We start from the raw sequence: 25,248 nt of genomic DNA on the forward strand, positions 1-25,248 counted from the left end.
CTCTAACTCCTATGATTTTATGAGCCTAAAGACAAGACTAACCCCATTTCCTTTTTTGAGAATGTTAGTTCAGGGAACATGCCATATACATAGTATGCTTACCTGAATTTTGACAAAGCATTTGACAAAGTCTCAAATGCTATCCTTGTAGAAAAAGAGGAAAGATATGAGTTAGAAGATAGTACATTTAGGTTAATTTTTAGAACTAACTGAATAATTTGACTCAATGAACAAACATTAGTTGGTCAATGTCAACCCAGAGAAATACCTCTAGTGATCTGCTCCTGATCTGAATTATTTAATATCTCTATAAATTATTTATAAAAAGGAATAAACTGTGCTTACAGTATTTGTAGATGGAACATAGCTGGACTAACTAATACATTGAATGACTGGATCAGAATTCAAAAAGATTTCAACCATCTAGATCTACCATCTAGATCAACCATCATCATCTAACAAGATGAAATTCAATTTGAATAAATGTAAAGTCCTACACTTGGGCTAAAAAATCAATTACACAAGTAAAGAATGGGAGAGGCACAGCTAGGCTTATCAAGAAAAATAAGAATTAGGGGATAGTTAGGTGGCTCAGTGGATCAAGAGCCAGGCTTAGAGATGGGAGGTTCTAGGTTTAAATTTGACCTCAGACATTTCCTAACTGTGTGATCCCAGGCAAGTCACTTAACCCCCATTGCCCAGTCCTTCCTGATTTTCTACCATGGAACCAATACATAGAAATGATTTTAAGATGGAAGGTAAGGGTCCCAAAAGTAAATAAATAATTAAATGAACAAACAAATAAATAAATGAATGAATGAATAAGAATTAAAGATCTATTAGAAAAATTCAAATTCAACATGAACCAACAATGTGTTATAGCAGCCCCCCAAAGCTAATGTAATCTCAGGCTATATTAAAAGAGGAATAGCTTATAGAATTTAGCCATTAACAATCCTAAATCAGACAAGACCACATCTATACATTATTTAGTTCTGAGCACAATATTTTGGACATTGGACCTGGAGAGTGTCCTGAGGAGAGTAACCAAAGTGTTGATTTGGAGGGATCATCACTCCCATTTCCAAATGAGATTAGCAATATCAGTGCAACCTTAGGTAAGTCACTTATCATCTCTGTACTTCACTTATTTGTAAAATGGAGAGGTAGGACTTCCTGGGAGAGAAATCTCTAAAGCCCTTCCAGCTCTAGATCAATGATTCTAAGTTCAATAGAAGCAATTGGGATTGTTTAACTGGAGAAGAGAATACTTAAGATAAATATGAAAACTATCTGCAAGTAAATAAGGGGCTGAACTCAATAATCTCAAAACTCTCTTTTTTTAAGCCCCCCCCCCCCCAAATCCATGATTCTATATGAAGGCAAGGCTGCTTTTGTAGAAGGGGAATTAAACTTGTTCTGTTTGGTTGCAGAACTAGGAGCAGAGAAGAAGTTGTGGGAAAACAGATTTAAGTTTCATGTCAACAAAACCTTCCTGACCATGAGTATGGAGGATGGACTTCTTTGACAGGCAATAGACCGCCCCCTACCATTAATCTTCTAATAGCAGCTGAAGAATCATCTGTGGGTATGATGGGAAATAGATTTTGAGTCAAGTATAGATGAGATTGGATGATCTCTGATGGCTCTCCCAGCTCTTCAGATGTCCTAATTCCATTCTTCTTAACTCTTAACTTTCTGCCTAGCCCTCTAGAAATTCTTGTTTTAGGTCTAGGCCTTCTATTTAACTATTTAGATTTGTACTTAGACCCCACCCTTTGAGCAAGCCCAGATGTGATCTTCCCTTTGGACCTTCTAATTATAATTAATATCCAACTCACTTCACCACCCCCAAATCCCTCAGATCTCCGTATGCATGATAGCAGGGTGCCTCCTAGATGTATATTGAGTGGTTCCATTTAAAAAAATAAAATTCTGCCCAGATATATCTTCCAACTGGCTTACTGAAAACTTGAGATTCTAAGATAGATCCACTCCTTTGGGTTTAGCATTGTTCTCTCCCTGTAGTCATCTCTTAAAAGTAAATATCCCTGGGAGGTGAGACACTCAGTACCCATCACCTTAGGTAGGTAGGACTTGAATGGATGTTTTCCTCTCAGTCAGAAAGCCCATAGTAGCAGTGGAGCCTTAGGTCCCTAGGGACTGGAAAGAAGGGTTTGAGAGTGGTAATGGTCTGCTAAAGACAAAGCTGGCTCCCTTCCTAATTTTGGGTTCTGAATAAAACCAATAACAATAATAGCAGTGGCAATAACGTTAATGCTTTATTGTTCATTATGTGAGTCTCGTTTCCTCTCGGTAAAACTTCTTTACTTTAAGCCATTATCCTTTTGTAATTAAAACAATACATTTTATCCTCCACTTGGGATTCCTTCCTGGAAGCACCAAGGGTAATCCACAGTGGTGTAATGAAAGCCTTTATACAGGTTTCCTCCTCAAGCAGAAGCTTCCAGGAATGCTTTATTTGCTTAAGTCCAGTGAGTTATCTCACATAACTCACACGAGCCCAGATATTGGGATCCTGGCCAGATCCAAAGCTGCCTTCTTGGCGTGAGGCAGGTGAAGGTGTAAGATGATCTATGCAACTGTCATTACATAAAACTTGTGCACCGCCAGGTGACTTCCTCTCTGGGGTCTTCTCTGCTAAGTCTGGCAGCATTTTTAATAGCATCTGTAGCCAAGAAAAGGTATATTTCTTCCAGGTATACGCCTCTCTTTACAGACAATCTTAGCTTAAAGAAATTCCCAGTTGAACCAAGAATTTACTTCACTCACCAGCAGCTCCTAAACCGGCAGAATTTGAGAAATCTTTTGCTACCTAATTCTATGATCCCGTGACGGTCTTTTCCTCTGTATCTCTTCTAAGAAAAGTCTGTCCATTCGAGCATTTGGCGTTCTCTCTCCTGTGGGTTCAAATCCTGCTACTGTTTGTCTGACAAATATTGACAACGATTGACTTTTTTCCAGGTCCAACAAGTAGTCCCTAAGGGAAAAGAGGGAGACATCTGTTTGATTAGTCAATCATTAGATCAGAAAAATTGATCAACATAGTCCACAACCTACTGGTCTAAGGTTCACTATGGAATGCTGGCTAATTGTTAGACCTTTTTGGGTCCAGCACACATAGAGGCAACCTCCCTGGCTAAGCAAGGCTGAGTCACTTCTTTACTGGACTTTATATGGGTCTCTCTCTGACTCAAGGATACAATAAGCTATGAATCAATGAGCTGGAATACCTAGAAAGAGGTCAGTCAAAATGGTGGCCCCTGGGAAAAGAATAAACAAACAAAAAATAACCTTAGCCACCAAGTTTAATATGTTGTGGAGGTTTGAGGCCACTGAAAAATATAAAATTCCTAAAACACATTGTAAAAGCTTCCGAGATGTCACCTTAGAGGGGACATGATATATGAGGCAGAGTGAGGTAAGTGACTGGACTGCCAAAATTGCTCTGCATGTGCAAATCATCTAAGATGGAGGTACTCGTGTGGGAAATGGCAGTTATCTGCTTTTGGAAGACTTCTTGCTTTCCTCTATCTCATGGGTGGGAACAATGAGCTATTTCTTTTTTTTTTTTAATTATTTTATTTGGTCATTTCCATACATTATTCACTGGAAACAAAGATCATTTTCTTTTCCTCCCCTCCCACCCTCCCACCACCTTTCCCTCTCCCATAGCCGACACACGATTCCACTGGTTATCACATGTGTTCTTGACTCGAACCCATTTCCCTGTTGTTGGAATTTGCATTATAGTGTTCATTTAGAGTCTCTCCTCAGTCTTATCTACTCCAACCCTGTAGTCAAGCAGTTGCTTTTCATCGGTGTTTTTATATTTCTTTTAAAAATACCAAACTGGGTCAATTTCTCTCTCTCTCTCTCTCTCTCTCTCTCTCTCTCTCTCTCTCTCTCTCTCTCTCTCTCTCAGTCTCTGTCTCTCTCTGTCTCTGTCTGTCTGTCTGTCTGTCTGTCTCTCTCCAGGATGATGAAAGCATTTAAAACTATGTTAGAGGATAAATATACAATGTTTAACTTTGAGAAAGGAAGATTGAGAGAGATGTGAGAGAGAGAGAGTAGATTTAATATATATAGCTTCAAAGGCAAGAATTAGATCCTATCAAATAAGCCATCAGCAAACATTTTTAAGTACTTCTTATGTAGCAAGTTCTGCACTTGGTGGCCAGTGGGTAGAAATTAAAGAGAGGTAGATTTTGGTTTAATAAAAAGAACTTCCTACCAATTAGAGCTCTTTTTAAAAAACTGGACCTAGCTGCCCTATGAAGGTGAAGAGAATAAGCCTTTACCTACTATGTGCCAAGCACTGGGTAAAGCACTTGACAAATTTATCTCATTTTGTCTTCACAACAAACCCTGTGAGGTAGATGCTATAAAGATCTCTATAATAGTTGAAGAAACTGAGGAAGACAAGGGTTAAATGATTTGCACAGGGTCACAGAGCTAGGAAGTATCTCAGGCTAGATTTAAACTCAGATATTCTTGAACTTCAGGAAATACTCCATCCATTGATCAACTCCAGTTGTCCATGAGACAATATTATTATTATTCAGTCATTTTTCAGTCATATCTGACTCTTCATGACCCCATTTGGGCTTTTCTTGGCAAAGATACTGGAGTGACTTGCCATTTCTTTTCCTAATTCATTTGACAGATGAGGAAACTGAGGCAACCAGTGTAAGTGACTTTCCCAGAGTCACATAGCTGATACCTGAGATCAAATTTGAACTCAAATCTTCCTGAACTCCATGCCCAGCACTCTATCCACTGTACCACATAGCTGCCCATAAGAAAATGGGTTCTTTTTATTGAAAGTGTACAAGCAGAGGCTGAACTACCTGAACCTGGGTATAGTGAAGAGAGTACTTCACTTGTTATCATGAAGAGTGTAAGAGTTAAAATTTAGGGAAACTGAGGCAGGTAGAAATTAGCTTCTCTCTGCAAGGAGTATTAAATTTTTAGAGATTTATTGAAGATTAAAATAAAAAGAAAATACAACTAAGAGAGGCACGTGTCTAGGCCCAAAGAGCCTATTCATGACCACTCACATCTTGCCTGCTAGGTGGAGAGCCACATCTGCTCCCAAGCAGAAGTAGGAAAGAGAGCAGAGCCTTTTTACAACCGGGTTACATACCCCATCTCTCTCTCTCTCTCTCTCTCTCTCTCTCTCTCTCTCTCTCTCTCTCTCTCTCTCTCTCTCTCTCTCTCTCTTTCTCTCTCTCTCTCTCTCTCTCTCTCTTTCTCTCTCTCTCTCTCTCTCTCTCTCTCTCTTTCTCTCTCTCTCTCTCTCTCTCTCTCTCTCTCTCTCTCTCTCTCTTCTCTCTCTCTCTCTCTCTCTCTCTCTCTCTCTCTCTCTCTCTCTCTCTCTCTCTCTCTCTCTCTCTCTCTGTCCAGGTGAGGTTACAAGGCATTCTGGGGAAGTAGAGCAAGGACTTCTGGGGATTGAAGTCCTGGATTGAAGTCTCCATTTTTACAAGAGATAGGTTCAAACCCTGAATCAGGCATGTATTAATATGTGTGACTGGACAAATCAATGAACTTCTCTGGACTTTAGTTTCCTCATGTCTCAAATGAAGGAATTTAATTCATTGGTTTCTTTGGTCTCTCCCAGTTCTAAATCTACCATCTTATGATGAAAAGGGACCCCTGGACTTGAGGCCCAGAGAGTGGACCTGACCAGAATCCCTTGATCCAAGATGAGAAACTGTCACCAAAGTCCCTCTACCTCAGTGGTTACCTTTACCTTCAACATTACCTCAGCTCTTAGGGAATAGTCTTTCCTTGGATGCCATTAGTTATTCTCTCTGCCACCACAATATCTCTGGCCCCGTTCCTTATCTGCCTTCCTACTTCCCTCTTTCCCAGCTCTGAGTCAATATTTTAGCAAGTTGTTCATTCTTTCAGGCAAAGAGTTAACCATTTATTATAGACAGCCTAACAAAGAGTCCAGAAACATTCAAAAACAGACACTCTGGCCAAGGATTTGTATCAGACCCTGCTTAAGTAGCCATTAAGCCTCAGTGGACTTAAGCTTTTTGAGGTCAGCTATAACCTGGTCCTCCATGTGCCTGTGAGAAGGACCTCAAGTTATATAAGTGTGGAGTATTTTTATCTTTGTATCTCTAGCATTTAGCACTGCACCTGTCGTTGAGTAGGCATTTAGAACATTAACTGTTTATTGAAGGAATGAATAACTGAATAATAGCCCCTTTGACTGGGGAAGTTGTCTAATAAGTCTTCTGTTTTGCTCAGACTTTATAAAGTTTCTCCCTCAAGAAGGCAGTGTTTTAGAGTTGAGTCAAGGTTTGGGGGTTTTAATCTCAAACAAACTACTTCCTCCTTGTGTGATCCCAAGAAATTCACCTATCTGGACTTCGGTTTCTTCCTTTGTAAAAATAAATCTAGAACTAGATCAGATGTTCCCAAAGTGGGGGACCTCAGTCAGGCTAAGGGATCAGGAAATCCAAACAGGTACAAGTAAGTGTCATTATGTAATGTTAGAACCAATAGATTCTGTGATAGAATTGCTCTCAGGTGGGCATCTGTGTGATGTCTGGACCTTTAAAAATAGAAAAGAAATGTACTAACCTCTGATCTAGTCAAACCCTCTCATTTTATAGACAGAGAAATTACTCCTCCTGGAATGTTGACTGAACTAGCTATTCTCTAGGGTTTATATATTGAAATGAGTAAACCCAGACAACTTAAAGTTATAAAGAATGAGCCTGTTATTTTGGATTTTGATTATGCCTCCTTAATAAGTAGAGGCAGCTTTGGCTCAGTGGTTTAAAGCACTGGACAGGGAGTCAGGAAGTCCTGAGTTCAAGTTTACGTTTTTTCAGTGGCCTCGAATCTACACAACATATTAAACTTGGTGGCTAAGGTTATTTTTGTTTGTCTGTTCCTTTCCCAGGGATGACCATTTTGACTGACCACTCTCTAGTTATCCCAGCTCATTTATCAGACACTTCTTAGCTCTTTACTTTAATTGTCTGACAAAAGGATCCACCAGAGAAGGAAATGGCAAACCCCTCCAGTATTCTTGCCAAGAAAATTCCATAGATAGCTATTGTCCGTGGTGTCATGAAGATGCTATATGTTGTTGATCTGAGTTGCAGCCCAGGCCCATAAAGAGAGGCAGAAGATCTCCCAGAGGATTAGAGAGATCTGAAAAGAGCTGAGCCCAGGGAATAGAGACCAAAAGCAGATTCTGATCCCTAGAGAGTATGTCAGTCAGGAGCCACCTACTCCCTCCTCAGCCCCAGAGATTATCATGTAGTCCCAGGAGAGATGGGGAACCACATGGCTCAAGAAATGGCAGTTTACAGATATCAAGCTCTTCCCCTAATATAAACTGCAGAGGGCAGAGGGAAAGACCTATCTGGCTACTGAGCACTTGAAGGAAGGGGCTTGGAGTCACAGTGGGAATGGTAGATTAGAGGATGAGATCAGGGTGGGGAGATAAGAACAGAACAGTGCTGGGAAACATGGCACTGAATGGGAAGCTGACGGTGCTGCCACCTCCTTGGCATAAATTTTGCCAACTGTTATTTTGCCATGGGATAAACTTAAGGCTAACACACACAATTGGGAGCCAGTCTATGACCCAGCAGGATGAAATGGAAGCCACTGTCATTCCTTGGCTTAGTTCAATTCTACCCTGGGAAGAAAGAGAACAGCTGTGAAGAAATTTCTCTGAATTCCAGGATTAACTATGTTAACAATGACTATGACTGAAAGGAACTGCTTATACATGTAATACTAATAATAATCTGGTCTGGCCAAGAAAGTCGGAGTGATTCATCTCATTATAGAATCTCAGACCTTGAAAGGAGCCTTCTAGATCCTCTAGTCCAGGAATTCTTACCATGGATAGATTTCAGTGGGGGAGAAAAGGAGTCCAAAAACTTGGATATAAAAAATAAAAATTTAATTTTTATTTTCATTAACCTCTAAACGAAATGTAGCATTTCCTTCAGTTATGGTTATTGTTGTTGTTTGTCCTCGGTTTGCAGAGAGAACCATTGACATCATGGAGTGATGTCTTGACTTGAGCATGAATTGGATTTAAGTGAGACAGAGTTGCCCAAAGACATCAGCCTCATTCTCTCTTTCAGAGTCATCAAAGTCCAGTGGCAAGAAAAAAGTCAGGACCGCGACAATGTCTGCTTCTGGCCTTTGTGGTCCTTGGAAAAAAACATTCTCATCCACCCAGCTCTACCAAGGGAAATCTTCACATGCTTGAGGAAGACATCCTCCTAATTCACCAAAGAGTTGTTGCCTATTGGTTACCCTCAATCTGGTTTAGCCCCTCACAATGATGGTGTTTTTTTCCATGATGGAGCTACTATGCATACTACAGTTCTTGCAGCCACAGGTGAGAGTTGAGTGAAAGGTAGACCCCAAAGGTAGATGAGCAACCTTAAAAAGGGCTCAGCAATCCCTCACACCAACTAGTCCTCTCTGAACACCCCATACATCCCAATTATGGACGTAAGCCACAAAACAGAATATTATCCAATATTATCCTCTCCCAAACTGCCTAAGAGTTCCATGGCGCAAAAAAAAAAACAAAAAAAGATTAAGGACTAGTCCAACTTTCTAATTTTACAAATGGAGAAAGTAAAGCCTTTAGAAGTAAATGAGGACTACTCAAGCAATTAGGAAGAGGATTTCTTGAGTTTAAGAGCTTTAAAATTCAGGGGTAAACTTAATGAATTTCTACCATCCATTTCAATTTCTTCATTTGAACTGAGTGACTATGTGGTTACCAAAGTATCCATACTTGGAAAGAGAAGAAACCAAACCCAAGACTTCTATGTCCAAAGGAGATTTATTAAGGAGTGGTCTTTACAGCTGACTAGAGACAGGAGTGGAAAGCATCAGGCCTTCACATCTGCATCCAGAAGGGGGAGATTGTGTGGCCATTCCCCTGACTGAGGTGATTTAATAGTTCCAATGATGACTTCCTGAATTTCCCTTTTAGCCTAGGAAAAAGACCATCTCTGATGGATGTCAGACATAGTGCTTCTTTTTCTGGGGTTCCAGAATGATGATTAATGGGGAGCCAAGTGTTATCTACTATCTGGCTTCCATAACAATGCTTTAGGATCTCTGAGTGCCATAACAGATTAAGGAGGATGAGAGAATGGGACCGGAATGTTCCTTGATTTATGCAAGGGGTATGTGCAGGTTCATATCTATGACACCAGGTGCAATGAAGCTGGCTTAAGCTCAGATATGAAAATTTATAAGATTCTTATTGGAAAAAGAAAAGGAGGACTTCTGTTGTTTTTAGGGGTAAAAACAAAGATCAAGGGACTATTATTACTTAGAGGAATAAGCAGATAGTCAATAAACATTTGTTAAGCACCTACTATGTGATGGGAATTATGCTAAAGTTGGAGATACAAAGAGACAAAAGGCAGTGTGTATGCACTTCTGTATGACCCTGGCAGTCACGTCATTTAACCATGTTTGCCTAACCCTTGCCCTTCTGTCTTAGAATTTTACTGGGTCAGAAAGTAAGAGATTTTTTAAAAGATAATTTTAAAAATAAAAAGATAGTCTCTATCCTGAAGGAGATCACAATCTAATTGAAGGGGCAACAAGCAAATAAGTATGAACATAGTGATTAAGTGTACTGAACTTGAACTTGAAATTAGGAAGATGAGTTCAAATCACACCATAGACACTTTCTAGCTATGTGATCTCCCTCTTCTCAGCCTCAGTTTTCTCACCTATAAAATGGGGAGAATAATAACAATGATGGTTCAGGGTTATTGTGAGGATCAAATGAGATAAAAATATGTACAGTGCTTTTAAAACTTTAAAGCCAGATATTTTATCATTAGAGGTCAATGGCTACTGAGGGGTTCTCCCAATTGAAGGATCAAAGGTGCTTATGGCTTTTTAATTCCCTTTGGATACTTCCTATGAATGCAAACCCAGATTCTAAAGCTTTGGAGGAATGAACTTATAATGCACACCAACCCTAGCCAGGGGGCTAAAAACCTTCCTTAAGATTGTTTTGTGCAAATAGGTACAGATACGCATGTCTTTATTGTATAGCAAGTAATACTGATTCACTGATGCTCCTCAGAATGAAGAAGGGCAGTACTGGAAGTTATAATCTGAAAAAGCAAAATTCTATGTTTATATACACAATAAGACGGGGTCACAGAAGCTCCAGAGGCCAGACACCATGGAAACCACAGTTAAAGTTGTAATGAGTTGGTTAGAAGAGGAGACAATGACTCCGGGTCCCACAGCTAGTGAGCTGCAGGACTGTGACTTGGAATTTGATGTTCCTTCCATTCTCCCTCTTTCTCACCTTTCCAACTTCTCTCCCTAGACAGGAATTCCTCCTATCACAGATGGTACAGTGATATACTCTTCCTTCTGTACTTTGAGAAGAATAATTTGACTGAATATGTGTAACAGGGTTTTGTCATACATGCCCAAATCATCTAAGATGGAAGCATCCATTGGCAAGATGGCGGGGATCAGCTTCCAAGAGACTTTCTGCTTCCTCTACCATGTGGATGGGAACAGCCTGCTTTGTCTACCAGATTGGGGCAGTTTCTCTCTCTGTCTCTGTCTCTATGTCTCTGTCTCTCACTTTCTCTCTGTTTTTCTCTTTCCCTCTCTGTCTCTGTCTGTCTCTGTCTCTTTGTCTATCTCTGTCTCTCTGTCTATCTCTATTTCTTCCTGCCTTTGCTCTCTCTGTCTTTGTCTCTGTCTCTCTCTCATACACATACACTTATACTCTTATGCACTTACTAGCTCTGTGACTGCCTTCTCTAAGCCTCAGTTTTCTCATCTATAAAATGGGGAGAATAATAGCGATGACCTCACAGTTGTTGTGAGGATCAAATGAGATAAAAATAAGTAGAGTGCCTTGTAAACCTTAAAGCCCAGGCATTATATCATTTCATGTCAATTACCTCCCTCCCCCCACTCTCTCCCCAAGATGTTGAATAAACTGTTGAAACCATGCTATATGACAAATATAGGATGTTTAACCTGGAGAAGAGGAAACTTAAGAGAAAATATGAAAAGATCAATATTCAGCCTCCTTCTGTCTCTGTCCCTCTCTGTTTCCATCTGTTTCTCTGTCTCTGTCTCTGCCCTGCTATCTCTCTCTGCCTCCTCTGTCTCTCTTTTTGTCTCCTTCTCTGTCTACTTCTATCTATCTCTGTCTCTCCGTTTCTCTCTGTCTCTGTCTCCCTTCACGTGTATATCTCTCTCTGTTTCTCTTTCTGTGTCTCTATCTCTGTCCCTCTCTCTGCCCTTCTGTCTCTCTCTGTTTTTTGTCTCCATCTCTCTGTTTCTGTCTCAGTTTCTGTCCATTTCTGTCTCTGTGTCTCTGTCTTTCTCCCTCTGACTCTCTCTGTCTCGATCTCTGTCTCTCTTCCTTTCTCTCCTTCTCTCTTACTCCTGGTCCTGCAAGCCAGGAGAGGGGAGAAGTACTTTTTCTGTGAAAGAGGCATTCCCCTAGGGAAGTCACTAAAATCACCCCAGTAGATGACAACCTCTTCAGCCTATGGGAAAGGTCAGTAGGCTTTAATCTTTGCCTCTCTCTCTCTCTTCTCTTGGTTAAGGGGTGTGCTGACCACTCCTGTTACTTCAGTCTGTCCAGGTCTTCCTCAGGATCTACAGAAGCAAACGAAGTGGCAATAACAATGGAAAGAGCACTGATAGTGTCATCACAAGACCTGAGTTCAAATCTCAACTTTGTTACTTACTAGCTGTGTGTAACCTTGGACAAATCCCTTTACCTCTGTCTCAGGCTGTAAAATGAAGGGGTTACATATACTAGGTGACCTCTGAGTTCCCTTCCAGTTCAAAGTCTATGATCCTAAATTAGTAAAGTTATAATTATTTGCATTTTTCAGATGAATAAATGGAATTTCAGAGAGGTTAAATTACTTACCTGAGAACACACAGCTAGAAAGGATTTGAATCTAGGTCTCTTTGACTCCCAATCCATTTCTTACCTCACATTGTATCCATAATGTCTCAATGTGCTAAAAGCAGATTAGTCTAAATAATAATAGCCAGTAATATTTAAAGCTTACATAGATCACTGCCTCTATTGAACTCCCAGCAGAATTAGTCATCCATCATGTTTTCAATCTGGAAAGAACTTTGAGATCACAGAGGCTAGCCTTCCTTGTCCCCTAGTTTTGCGAGTAACCAATTGGGTTAAAGAACTTGCTTATATACAGAGCTCGAGGTTACCCAGTGGCTGAGCCCCCCAAAGCACCCTAAGTCTTGTTCTCGTTTACTGAAAAGTGTCATTGGCACAGATTGGCCAAGTTTCACAAGGAGCTGGTCTTTGTTAAAGGACTCGAGGCGTTCCAATCCTATGCCAAAGAATCTGTGTTTCTACATTGACGGAGGCACATAGCCTTCTGTCTGGAGATGTAACCCACTTGTTTTGAGGCACTCATTTTCTTGCTTCATCTCATGTCCTTTTATTGTTGTTGTTGCTCATTCCTGTCTGACTCTTTGGCACCCCATTTGGGATTTTTTTGGGCAGAGATACTGGAGTGGTTTGCCATGTCTCTCATTTTACAGCTCATTTTACAGATGAGTAAACTGAGGCAAAGTTAAGTGACTTGCCCAGGGTCATACAGCTAGGAAGTGTCTGAGGTTAGATTGGAATTCATGATGATGAATCTTATGCCCTTAGTGGACATCTACAAGTCTTTGGAGGGCGAGTAGAATTCCTAGAATTTTCCCCCAAGGTTTATTCCTTCCCCACACCTGGAGGGAAATAGAGTCTGGCATGGCATGAGGAGAAGAAAGTTCCTGGCCTGGTAGAGTACACACATATGGAGCAGGCATGTCTCTGGATGGGTGGATATGCATGTGGTCAAGGCTACCCAAATGATGGTGAGTACTAAAGCATCTGTGAGTATATTTGAGAAATAGATGAAAGATTCCAGAGAAAGAACTGGCAAATAGAAATAAGCAACACATGGTTGTGTGTGTGTGTGTGTATACGTGCGCCTGTGTGCACCTGTGTGCACCTGTGTGCACCTGTGTGTGTGTGTGTGTGTGTGTGTGTGTGAATTTGTTTTGGTCAAATGATACTTTTTCTAGTGTGGGGAGGGGAGGGAGGAAGAAATACACACACACACACTCACACACACACACTCACACACACACACACACACACACACACACACACACACAAATACATTTCTAAAAAGAGGCCATGAAGGATGAGACTACTGAGGGAAAGAACCCAAAGCCAAAGACAAGAAAATTCAATCTCATCCAAGTACTTATTAAGAACTGTCTACTAGGAACTGCTAGGTGGTGCCCGGATTCAGGAAGTCCTGAGTTCAAATCAGACTCAGAAATTTACTATCTGTGTGACCCTGGGCAAGTCACTTAATCCTGTTTGCCTCAGTTTCCTCATCTGTCAAAGGAGCTAGAAAACTCCAAATAGAGTTCCAACATGTCAGGCACAACTGAAAAATGACTGAATAGCAAACTAGGCACTGTGCCAGGCTGTGCTGTACAGATACCAAAAAGTGAAAAATAGTCTCTGCCTTCAACAAGCTTATGTTCTACTGGGTTTGCTAAATGGGCTCTGATGGGAATAACTGGGATTGATAAACTGAGCTAACAGAGGGAAGGGTCTATGGATTTAAGAAGGAATGCCAGATAATCAAAGGTTTGGCATTCTCTTGCTCTTCCCCAAAATGCACCCAGGATATACCCACCAGCCCCTTCAGGGAAACAAGTTGGCGATCAGATGCTATCCCTGACCTCTCCGGGAGCAACAGTTATAAGACAGCACATGTGTGGGGCCCTGAGATCTAGAGGTGAGACCACGAAGAACTGGAGGGAGGAGACAGACTGGCAGGGGATTGGGGGGGGGTGCCAAGGGGACAGCCAAATTCCTGACCCTCAGCTGTTTGTTCTGCAAATGGAAGAAGAAAGTACTTTGAATTCTTCAGGTCTTTGTGGCTGCAGCTATCACTTTACAGGGTCCTTGGAACTTGATTGAGTAATTCACACTCAGCTGGACTGTGGAGTGGTTGCCATGTGGATGGGAGTTTAGAGTTTCGGAAAGAGGCATTAATGTGTCGCCAGTGAGAGCAACAGGAGCCCTGACGCTGCAAGAGGGCATGGCACCGGGGACTTGGTGAGAACGAAGGGGCTCCAGAGGACTTCCCTGCCTTGGCTGGACGTGTATATATCTATATCTATTTCTGTATCTCCGTGTGTGTGTATCATATGTGTGTATGTGTACATGTAGACATACATGCATATATGTATCAAAATGTTGCCTGTAACGTTAATATCATATACTGTAATATATAATAAATAATATATGAGGTGTATTAAGGTACACGTGTAATATATGTGTATTATATATATACACAGATAGCATCTGTGTGTGCAAACACACATACAGATATACATTATGTATAATGATATACATGGGTTTAAATATGGCATAACTAGCATCAAATATCTTAGAACTCAGAGAACCTCAGAAGTCCAGTTCATAAATGAGTGACTCCTCTACAGTATTCCTCCCAATTCAGAACAAATTGGTATCTCCCTTGAGTTAGTAGGGAACCCTTTCTTACATCAAACCTACATCTCTTGTCAACCCACCACTCTGTTACATAAAAATGTCTGTTAACTCAATGATTGGTCAGTTGTTTGATCTGAGTCTCTGGACCCACTCAAAGCAAATCTGATTCCACTCCAGCAAAAATTCCTCTCTTCTACTATTTTTTGTCCTCCCACCCGCCCCCATCCCATCCAGACCAGTTCTTTTCTGGTCCAAGCCTCCTCCAAATCTTCATGGTTCCCATTCTCCTTTTCAGAGCAGCCAATGTCTTCTAGACTCAAGATGTTCCTCCTAAAATGGAATGGGCAGAATTCAACAGAGACAACAGGACTATCTCTTCCCCCATTCTGAATGCCACACCTCTAGTGATGCAGCCTAAGATCATATTAGTTTTTTTTGGTTGCTATGTCAAACTAGTAATTCATATTAAGCTTACAGTCCCTTCCTCCCTCCCTTCCTCCTCTTCCTTCCTCCCTTCCTCCCTTTCTCACTTCCTTCCTTCCTTCTTTTCTTCCTTCCTTCCTTTTTCTTCTTTCCTTCCTTTCTTTTCCTTCCTTCCTTCCTTTTTTCTTTCCTTCCTTCCTTCCTTTCTTCTTTCCTTCCTTTCTTTTCCTTCCTTCCTTCCTTTTTTCTTTCCTTTCTTCCTTCCTTTGTTCCTTCCTTCCTTCCTTCCTTCCTTCCTTTCTTTTCCTTCCTTCCTTCTCTTCTTTCTTCCCTCCATCCCTTCTTCCCTTTCCCTCATTCATATCTTCTTTCCCTTCTTTTCTTTCTTCCTTTTTTTAAAAAACCCTTTCCTTCTTGGTACGTATTGGTTCCAAAGCAGAAGAGTGGTAAGGGCTAGGCAATGAGGGTTAAGTGACTTGTCCAGGTCACACAGGTAGGGAAGTGCCTGAAGCCAGATTTGAAACCAGGACCTCCTGTCTCTAGGTCTAACTCTTAATCACTGAGTCACCTAGCTGCCCCTCTTTCTTTCCTTCCTGTTATTTTATAGTGGATGGAGCGCAACTAATACTGAAGAACATTTGCTATTCAACTTTTAGCCTTAGAGAATCACAGGGGTACCAAGATCTTAAATGACTTGCCCAGAGTTGTCTAGCCAATAAGAGACACAGACATAACTTGAACCCAGGTCTTCCTGACTCTATGACCAACTATCTATTTTTTCCTGGATGTTATCTGTCCTTCAGAACTTTTTTCAAAGGAAATTTTGTTTAGCCATACCTCCCCCATCTAGTATTTAGACAACCAATTTTTAAAAACCAAATGTATCTGTCCAACCAGCATGATGGAGACACAGGATGTGATTACCTTGCACCTTCCACCTGGAAACTTCTCCAGATCTCCTGCATGATTTCTACCAGCTAGGTGACTTAGTGGCTAGAGTGCTAGACTTGGAATCAGGAGTACTTAAGTTCAGCCTCAGACACATGATCCTTTTCCAGCCTCAATTTCCTCATCTGAAAAATGGGAATAATAATAAAACAACAGGGTTATTATGAGGATCAAATGAGATAATATCCATAAAGTGCTTAGCACATGGACATATGTGGCTGGCACCTAGTAGGTGATAATAAATGTTTATTCCTTTGCCTTCTCCATTATACAATGATGATAATAATAATAACAACGATAGTTGGCATTTCTATGATGCTTTACAATTTGCAGTGCACTCTATGTACATTATTCCATGTGGCTCAATAGGAACCAGTTCAATAAAAGAAAACAAGCATGATTGAAATGATTGAAACCTAATAGAAAGGACATCTAGGTAGCTCAGTAGTTAGAGAGCCAGGTCTAGAGACAAGAAGTCCTTTTCAAATCTTACCCCAGATACTTCCTAACTGTGTGACTCTGGGCAAATCACTTTACCTCAGTTACTTACTTCTTGTAATTCTTTTGCCTTAGAACTAATCATTTGTATTGATTCTAAATCAAAAGGTAAGTATTTTTTTTTTAATTAATAGAGCTCTATTTTTCTGGCTCCTATCCCTCAACTCCATTGGATGGGGGCCGGGAGAGAGGAAGAGAAGAAAAACAATAAGCATGGTCATGGAAAAACAAATTCCTTGAATACTTGCAAAAAATGTATATGTTTTATTTTGTACTTTAAATCCATCACCTTGCCCTATTGGATAGCATGTTTCATCATTGGTCTTCTGGACTCATAAATGATCATTGCTCTAATCACAATAGTTTGTTTTTATAGTGTTAATTTAATACAACTTATTCTCCTGGTTATGTTCATTTCATTCTTCATCTGTTATAAAAGTCCCTCAGATCATTCATTTTTATAGTATCAATATTATAAATTATTTCTCTGGTTCTTCTGAATTTACTCTGCATTGGTTCACCTTTGAAACCATCTTTCCCCTCATTTTTAATAGCACAATAATATGCCATCACAATCACATACTCCAAGTTATTCAGCCTTCCTTCCATTGAGGCCATCCTCTGAGTTCCCAGTTTTTTTGTCACCATAAACAGAGTTGCTATAAATACATAAAAGGCCTTTTCCTCTTTCTTTGATCTATTTTGGGTATAGGTCGAGCAGAGATATAGCTGGGTCAAAGGGCATGGACTGTACAGTAAATTTTTGTATACTGTCAAATAGCTTTCTAGAATGGTTGTATTCATTCACAGGTCAAAGTGACTGTTTTCCCACAGCCCCTCCAGCATTTATCATTTTCTTTTTTGGACATCTTTGCCACTCTTTTCAAAGTGAAGTAGAATCTTAGAATTGCTTTTGATTTGCATTTCTGTAATTAAAAGTGATTTGGAGCATTTTTTCATGTCTATAGATAACCTGGGCTTCTTCTCCAAAGCATTTCATCCCTTCCTCAGCCTTCTAAGATGGAAGACAAAGGTTTAAAAAATAATAAGAATTACTGCTTTGTTATACAGTTTGAAATCTAACACAAATTGGTCCTCATCTCCATTTCTTTTCATTCCTTTGGAATTTTTTACTATTTTCCCCCTCTGTGTGAATTTCATTATTTTTTTTCCCTAATTTTATAAAGCAATCCTTTGGTAGTTTGATTAGTATGGGATTGAACAAGTTAAATTCATTTGGGTAGTATTATCATTTTTATATGGCTCGGCTCGTCCTACCCATGAGCAATTAATATTGTCCCAATTATTTAGACCTATCTTTATTTCTACAAACAGTTGTTTATAGTTGTATCTTGGAAAGTAAGTTCCCAAGAATATTATATGTTCTATAGTCATTTTAAATGGAATTTCTCTTTCTATCTCTGCTTGCTGGATTTTATTGGTATAATACAGAAATGCTGGTGATTTTTATGGATTTATTTTATATCCTGTAAGTTTGCTGAGGTTATTGTTTTGATTAATTTTTAGTTGACTACTTAGAGTTCTTTAAATACACTATCACATCATCTACAAAAGTGATCATTTTGTTACTTCTTTACCTACAAATAGTCCTCAAATTTCTTTTTCTTGATTTATTGTAATAGTCATAATTCTTAGTACAATATCAAATAGAAGTAATAACAACAGACATAATTGTTTCACCCCTTAATTTATTGGAAAGGATTTCAGTTCATCTCCAAATACATTCTAGTTAATTTTCAAATAATAGTAGCTCTTGGCTTTATATATATATATATATATGTATGTTATATATATATGTAACCTTGGGTATTCTTCCTCCCCCTGTGTCCCTGAAATCCAGGAGTATTACGTTCCATCTTTCTCTCCAAGATGCTCTAGGACCTTTACAGGGTTAGTGACTGTCTAGTCTATGCCACTGGCCCCAGTGCCCACTGATTGTGATCCTTCAGTTTTAGAGAGTATCCTGCATTTAAGTACTTAACTATCACATTAGCTTTTATAAAGGAATATTTACTTCAAAAGTCTGGCAAAAACAAACAGATAAACATCACACACACAAACACATCCCTCCCAACATCTGGGGAGCATAAATCCACCCCTACACCATCTTAATTTCTAAGGAAGGAATTAGGTTTGTAACTTAGCTCAGTTCATAGTAGCATCAGCCCAACCAATTCTTAAGTCTAAAGCCTCTGTGGGCTCAAGTCCCACTCTGGCTTCGCAGGGCTTCCTTGCTAGGCTGGAATCAATTTTTATCCTGGAATCGTGCCTCCATGATCTTCATGGATCCAGCTTCTGGGTCTTGGATCTCTACTACTTGCACCTAGAACCGAAAATGACAAACAAAATAGTACCCAAGCCTAGTCCTTGGGATCAGAGAGGCTAAAGAAGAGATCGAGAGGAAGGAACTCCTTTCCCCAATGCAGCTCAGTTCATGATACCCATGTGGTGTGTGGTTCAACAGAACCTTCACCCCCTGGAACAGCTGGCAAAAAAAAAAAAAAACTGTCCTAGTTCAACAATTTTAAAGATGCAGCCCCTTCTGCCTAAGCAGCCTATGAAAAAGAAATTGCTCTCATCTATGTCATAGGGAAACACGGGATATCTTCTCCCAGCCCTAACTGCTCTTTTGCCTTGGAACCAATACACAGTCTTGATTCTAATATCAAGAGGAGGGGCTAAAAAAACATGAAAAAACATAGGAACACATTAATGCACTGCTGGTAGAGTTGTGAACTGATCCAACCATTCTGGAGGGCAATTTGGAACTATGCCCAAAGGGCGATAAAAGACTGTCTGCCCTTTGATCCAGCCATAGCGCTGCTGGGTTTGTACCCCAAAGAGATAATAAGGAAAAAGACTTGTACAAGAATATTCATAGCTGCGCTCTTTGTGGTGGCAAAAAATTGGAAAACGAGGGGACGCCCTTCAATTGGGGAATGGCTGAACAAATTGTGGTATATGTTGGTGATGGAATACTATTGTGCTCAAAGGAATATTAAACTGGAGGAATTCCATGTGAACTGGAACAACCTCCAGGAAGTGATGCAGAGCGAAAGGAGCAGAACCAGGAAAACATTGTACACAGAGACTGATACACTGTGGAACAATGGAACATAATGGACTTCTCCATTAGGGTCAATGCAATGTCCCTGAACAATCTGCAGGGATCTAAAAAACACTATCCACAAGCAGAGGATAAACTGTGGGAGTAAAAACACTGAGGAAAAGCAACTGCTTGACTACAGGGGTTGAGGGGATATGACTGAGGAGAGACTCTAAATGAACACTCTAATGCAAATACCAACAACATGGAAATGGGTTCGAATCAAGGACACATGTGATACCCAGTGGAATCGTGCATCGGCTATGGGAGAGGTGGGGGGGGGGGGGGGAGGAAAAGAAAATGATCTTTGTCTCCAATGAATAATGTTTGGAAATGACCAAATAAAATAATGTTTAAAAAAAAAGAATATTCATAGCTGTGCTCTTTGTGGTGGCAAAAAATTGGAAAATGAGAGGATGCCCTTCAATTGGGGAATGACTGAAAAAATTGTGGTATATGTTGGTGATGGAATACTATTGTGCTAAAAGGAATAAGAAAGTGGAGGAATTCCATGGAGACTGGAACAACCTCCAGGAAGTGATGCAGAGCGAAAGGAGCAGAACCAGGAGAACATTGTACACAGAGACTGACACACTGTGGTACAATCGAATGTAATGGACTTCTCTACCAGCAGCAATGCAATGATCCAGAACAATTCAGAGGGACTTATGAGAAAGAATGCTATCAATATTCAGAGGAAGAACTGTGGGAGCAGAAACACAGAAGAAAAACAACTGCTTGATCACATGGGTTGATGGGGATATGATTGGGATGTAGACTTTAAAAGATCACCCTGGCACAAATATCAATAATATGGAAATAGGTTTTGATCAAGAACACATGTAAAACCTAGTGGAATTGTGCATTGGCTACGGGAGGGGGTGGGGGGAGAGCAGGGAAAGAACATGAATCATGTAACCAAGGAAAAATATTCTAAATTGACTAAATAAATTTTTCAGAAAAATAAATAAATAACATCAAGAAGGAACATCAAAAAATTAAAAAACATAGGAACAAATGGATCTTTTCTTAAAATGATAGATAATGAATGTGACCCTGCCATCTTTCACATGGGTGTTTCCATCTTTGTTAATGAGCATGTGCCAAAGTCAGGTTACATTTACTATTGATAATTTTAAGGAAAGATTCATTTGTTTCTGTGTTTTCTAATGTTTTTCTTTTTTTTTTAAACCTTCGTCTTCCATCTTAGAATCAAGACTTTGTATTGATTCCAAGGCAAAGAGCAAGGACTAGGCAATGTGGGTTAAGTGACTTGCTTGGGGTCACACAGCTAGAAAGTATCTGAAGCCAGATTTGAACTTGGGACCTCCCTTCTCTAGCCCTGACTCTTAATCTCCTGAGCTACCCAGCTGCCTCCTTTTCTAAAATTTTTAAATAGAAATGTGTTATATTTTGTCAAGAGTTCTTTCTGAATCTATTGATATAATCATGTGGGGGGTTTTGGTGACTTTCTTATTGACATGGTTAATTACATTTTTAGTTTTTCTATTATTAAGCCAACCCTGAAATCCTAGTATAACTCTGACCTAGTCAATCAGTCAATAAACATTTATTAAGCAACTACTCTGTGCAAGTTCTGTGCCTTATAAACACTGGGGATACAAGAAAGGTAAAAGACAGTTCTGCTCTCAAGGAGCTCTGTCTGATGCAAAGACATACTATGCAAAATATTATGTATCTGACCCAGCACAGGGTTTATTCCTAAAGTGATCAGGGAAAAAGGAAAAGGACCCATTTGTTCTAAAATATTTATTGCAGCTCTCTTTGTGGTGGCAAAGAATTAGAAATTCAGGGGATGCCTATTAGTTGGGGAATAGCTGAACAAGTCGTGGCACACGATTGTGATGGAATACAGCTGTGCCATAAGAACTGTCAAGCAGGTTAATTTTTTTAATGGAAAGACCTACATGAAATTATGAAGAGCGAAATGCGCAGAACCAACAGAACATTATATACAGCAACTGAAATATTGTCTGAAGAATGGCTCATATATGTCTATTTCCAGGGAAAGAATTGACAAATAGAAGCAAGCAAGGCATAGTTTTATTTACACATATATCTTTTAGTCAAATGATGCCTTCTTTAGTGTGGGAGGGGATGAAGGGAGGGAGATACCTGAGAATGTTAATATAACAAACAAATACATTTTTTTAAATGAACTATATGCAGGATAAATAGGAAATAAATGACAAAAGGAAGGGACTACAATTACGAGGAACCAAGAAAGTCTTATTGTAGAATGTAGGATTTTAGTGGGAATTTGAAGGAAGCCAGTGAAGGTCAGGAAGTGAAGATGAGGAGGGAGAGAATTCCAGGCATAGAGGACAGTCTTGAAAATGCTGAGAGCTAAGAGATGGAGTGTCTTATTCAAGGGATAGCAAAGAAGTTGGTGTCACTGGATCACAGGGTGAAAAGTATAACAAGACTGGAAAGTAGCCGGGGAAGAGGAAGAAGTTTTATTTTTTTATTTTATTTGATCATTTCCAAGCATTATTCATTAAAGACAAAGATCATTTTCTTTTCCTCCCCCCCCACCCCCCATAGCCGACGCGTAAATCCACTGGGCATTACATGTTTTCTTGATTTGAACCCATTGCTATGTTGATAATATTTGCATTAGAGTGTTCATTTAGAGTCTCGAAGAGGAAGAAGTTTTAAGGGCTTTAAACTTCAAAAGAGAAGATTCTATAGTTGATCCTAAGGGTAATAGGGAGCCACTGCAGTTAGTTGAGTAAGGGGATAACATTGTTAGGCTCTCCCCTTTGGAAGATCACGTTAACAGCTGACTTGAGGACAGTCTAGAGTGGGGAGAGACTGGAGGCAGGCAGACACTCCCAAACAGCTATGGCAAAAGTCAAGATGTGAGCTGATGAGGGCTTGCACTAGGAAGGTAGTAATGTCAGAGAAGAGAAGAGGTTGAATGTGAGAGATGTTACAAAGTTAAATAACAAAATTGACAGGCCTTTCAACAGATTGGTATTGGGGATAGGGAATGAGAGTGAGAAATGAAGGATTGCCCCTGAAATGAACCTGGTGACTGGGAGAATGGTCATACCTTCAACAATAAAAGGGAAGTTAAAAATAGAGGAGGCTGGGGGCAACTAGGTGGCTGAGTGGATTGAGAGCCAAGGCTGGAGATCAAATCCTGGGTTCAAATCTGCCCTCAGACACTTCCTAGCTATGTGACAAGTCACTTAATCCCCATTGCCTAGTCCTCACCACTCTTCTGCCTTAGAACCAAAATACAGTATTGATTCTAAGATGTAAGGTAAGGGTTTAAAAAAAAAGAGAGGAGGCTTGGGAGAGAAAGATAATATGTTGAGGTTAAGATAGTCTATGGTGCATCCATTTTGAACTGTCATATCTTTGTGATATGTTGTCTTCGTCTCTTTCCCAGTATTTTTATTAAAATGTGTTTGCATCTATGTTCATTAGGAATACAGTTCTATAGTTTGTTTTTATTTTTGTTTTTATGTTTTGATTCTCTCTATTTTATGCTTCAAGACCATACCTGCACTTTAAAAAGTCTAAAACAAATTAAGCTTTCCTTATCCTCCATCCCAAACAAAAGCCATCTTTTCATCCTCTGAATTCTTGATTTGTTTGTATCTTTCTTTTTACACTTTCACATTCTTCCTCATATAACGTTTATTCACATCTATATACCTTGAAGGCAAAGTGCTATGTATTATACTCTTTTTGATGTCCTCCACTGGGGTTAGCACAATTATTTATCCATAGAAGGTGCTTAGACTTCTATTTGCTAACTGTGGGATCCTGGACAAGTCACTTAACCTCTGTCGCTTTAGTTTCATCAATTGCTAAAATGGAGATAATGATAGCACCTACCTCAAAGGATTGTTATGAGGATCAAATGAGAGGATATTGGGGTTTTTTTTAAGTGCTCAGCACAACACCTGCCATGAAGTATGTGCTCAATGTATACTTATTCCCTTCCTACCTCAGTAAATATTTATTGAATGAATAAAATTTATATAGTACCTAGCCTAGCAACATATTCACAAGAGCTCTTAAATAAACTTCCTGGATTATAAAGAGCGAGATGAAGAAAAGAGGGAAAGTAGAAAGGGAAAGAAGACGTGGAAAGAAAATGGCAGAAAAGGAAAGTGTAGACAGCAGTAGGAGGGAAAAGAAGAGAAATTTATACAACCTTATGTTTACAATTTCCAATAAATCCATGAATTTGTGTGAGTGTTAGATGATGGAACCACAGAGCCTTTCTGTTATCTTGGAGAAGAAGGAGCTATGAAAAAGTCTAGGTAAAAAAGTAGGCAACTCAACATACTCAGAGAACATTATTAGTCTGTAGGATTCTCTCTTAGAAAGGTGAGGAAGAGGAGAAGGAAAAAGAAAAGGAGAAGGAGAAAGAAGAGGAGGAGGAAGAGAGGGAAAAGGGGGAGGAGGAGAAAAAAGAGGAGATAAAAGAGGGGGAGAATGATGAGAATGAAGAGGAGAAATAAGAGGAGAAAGAGAGGGAAGGGGGAGAAGGAGAAAGGAAAAAGAGAAAAAGGAGAAAGAGGAGGAGGAGGAGAGTTATTGAAGCCCCTCCTCCTTCTTTTAAATGCACAGGATAGAAGAGAAGGAAAGTATAGCAATGTGTTTTTATACATATTATCTCATTTGCTTCAAGATCCTGGGTAATACAAAACTTAATTCAAATGTCACCTCATCAAAAAGCAGGCAGATAGGTAGCATAGTGGATAGAGTGCCCATCCTTGAGTCAGGAAGACTCATCTTTCTGAGTTCAAATCTGGTCTCAGACACTCACTAACTCTGTGACCTTGGGCAAGTCTCTTTTTTTTTTCCTCTCTCTTTTTTTTTAAATTTTATTTGGTCATTTCCAAACATTATTCACTGGAAACAAAGATCATTTTCTTTTCCTCCCCTCCCCCCTGGGCAAGTCTCTTAACCTCTGTTTGCCTCAGTTTTCTCATCTGTAAAATTACCTAGAGAAAGAAATGGCAAATGACTCCAGTAACTTTGCCAAGAAAAAGAAAATCCCAAATGGAGTCACAAAGAGTTAGACACTAATGAAAATTACTGAATAATAATATAGTGAAAAGTGCATGGATTTGAAATTGGGCATCTGGGTTCCTATCCTACCTCTGCTATTTTCTAGGGAGACAGAATACAGACAGAAGACCATAGAAGGAAGGAACATCATGGAACAGAACAGCCTGAAAATAAGATGCTTTGGTGTTTGTACCCCAAAGAGATAATAAGGAAAAAGATCTGTGCAAAGATATTTATAGCGGCACTCTTTGTAGTGGCAAAATATAAGAAAATGAGGGGGTGTCCATCAATTGGGGAATGGCTGAACAAATTGTGGTATCTGTTGGTGATGGAAACACTATTGTGCTCAAAGGAATAATGAACTGGAGGAATTCCATTGTGACTGGAATGACCTCCAGGAACTGATGCAGAGTGAAAGGAGCAGAACCAGGAGATCAATACACACAGAGATGGATACACTGTGGTACAATTGAATGTAATGTACTTCTCTACTGGCAGCAATGCAATGACCCAGGACAATTCAGAGAAAGAACTGTGAGAGCAGAAACATAGAAGAAAAACATATGATCCATCACATAGTTCAGTGGAAATATGATTAGGC

The sequence above is a fragment of the Monodelphis domestica genome, chromosome 2 (genome assembly GCF_027887165.1).
Source record: "Monodelphis domestica isolate mMonDom1 chromosome 2, mMonDom1.pri, whole genome shotgun sequence".
In the NCBI taxonomy this organism is placed as follows: Eukaryota; Metazoa; Chordata; class Mammalia; order Didelphimorphia; family Didelphidae; genus Monodelphis; species Monodelphis domestica.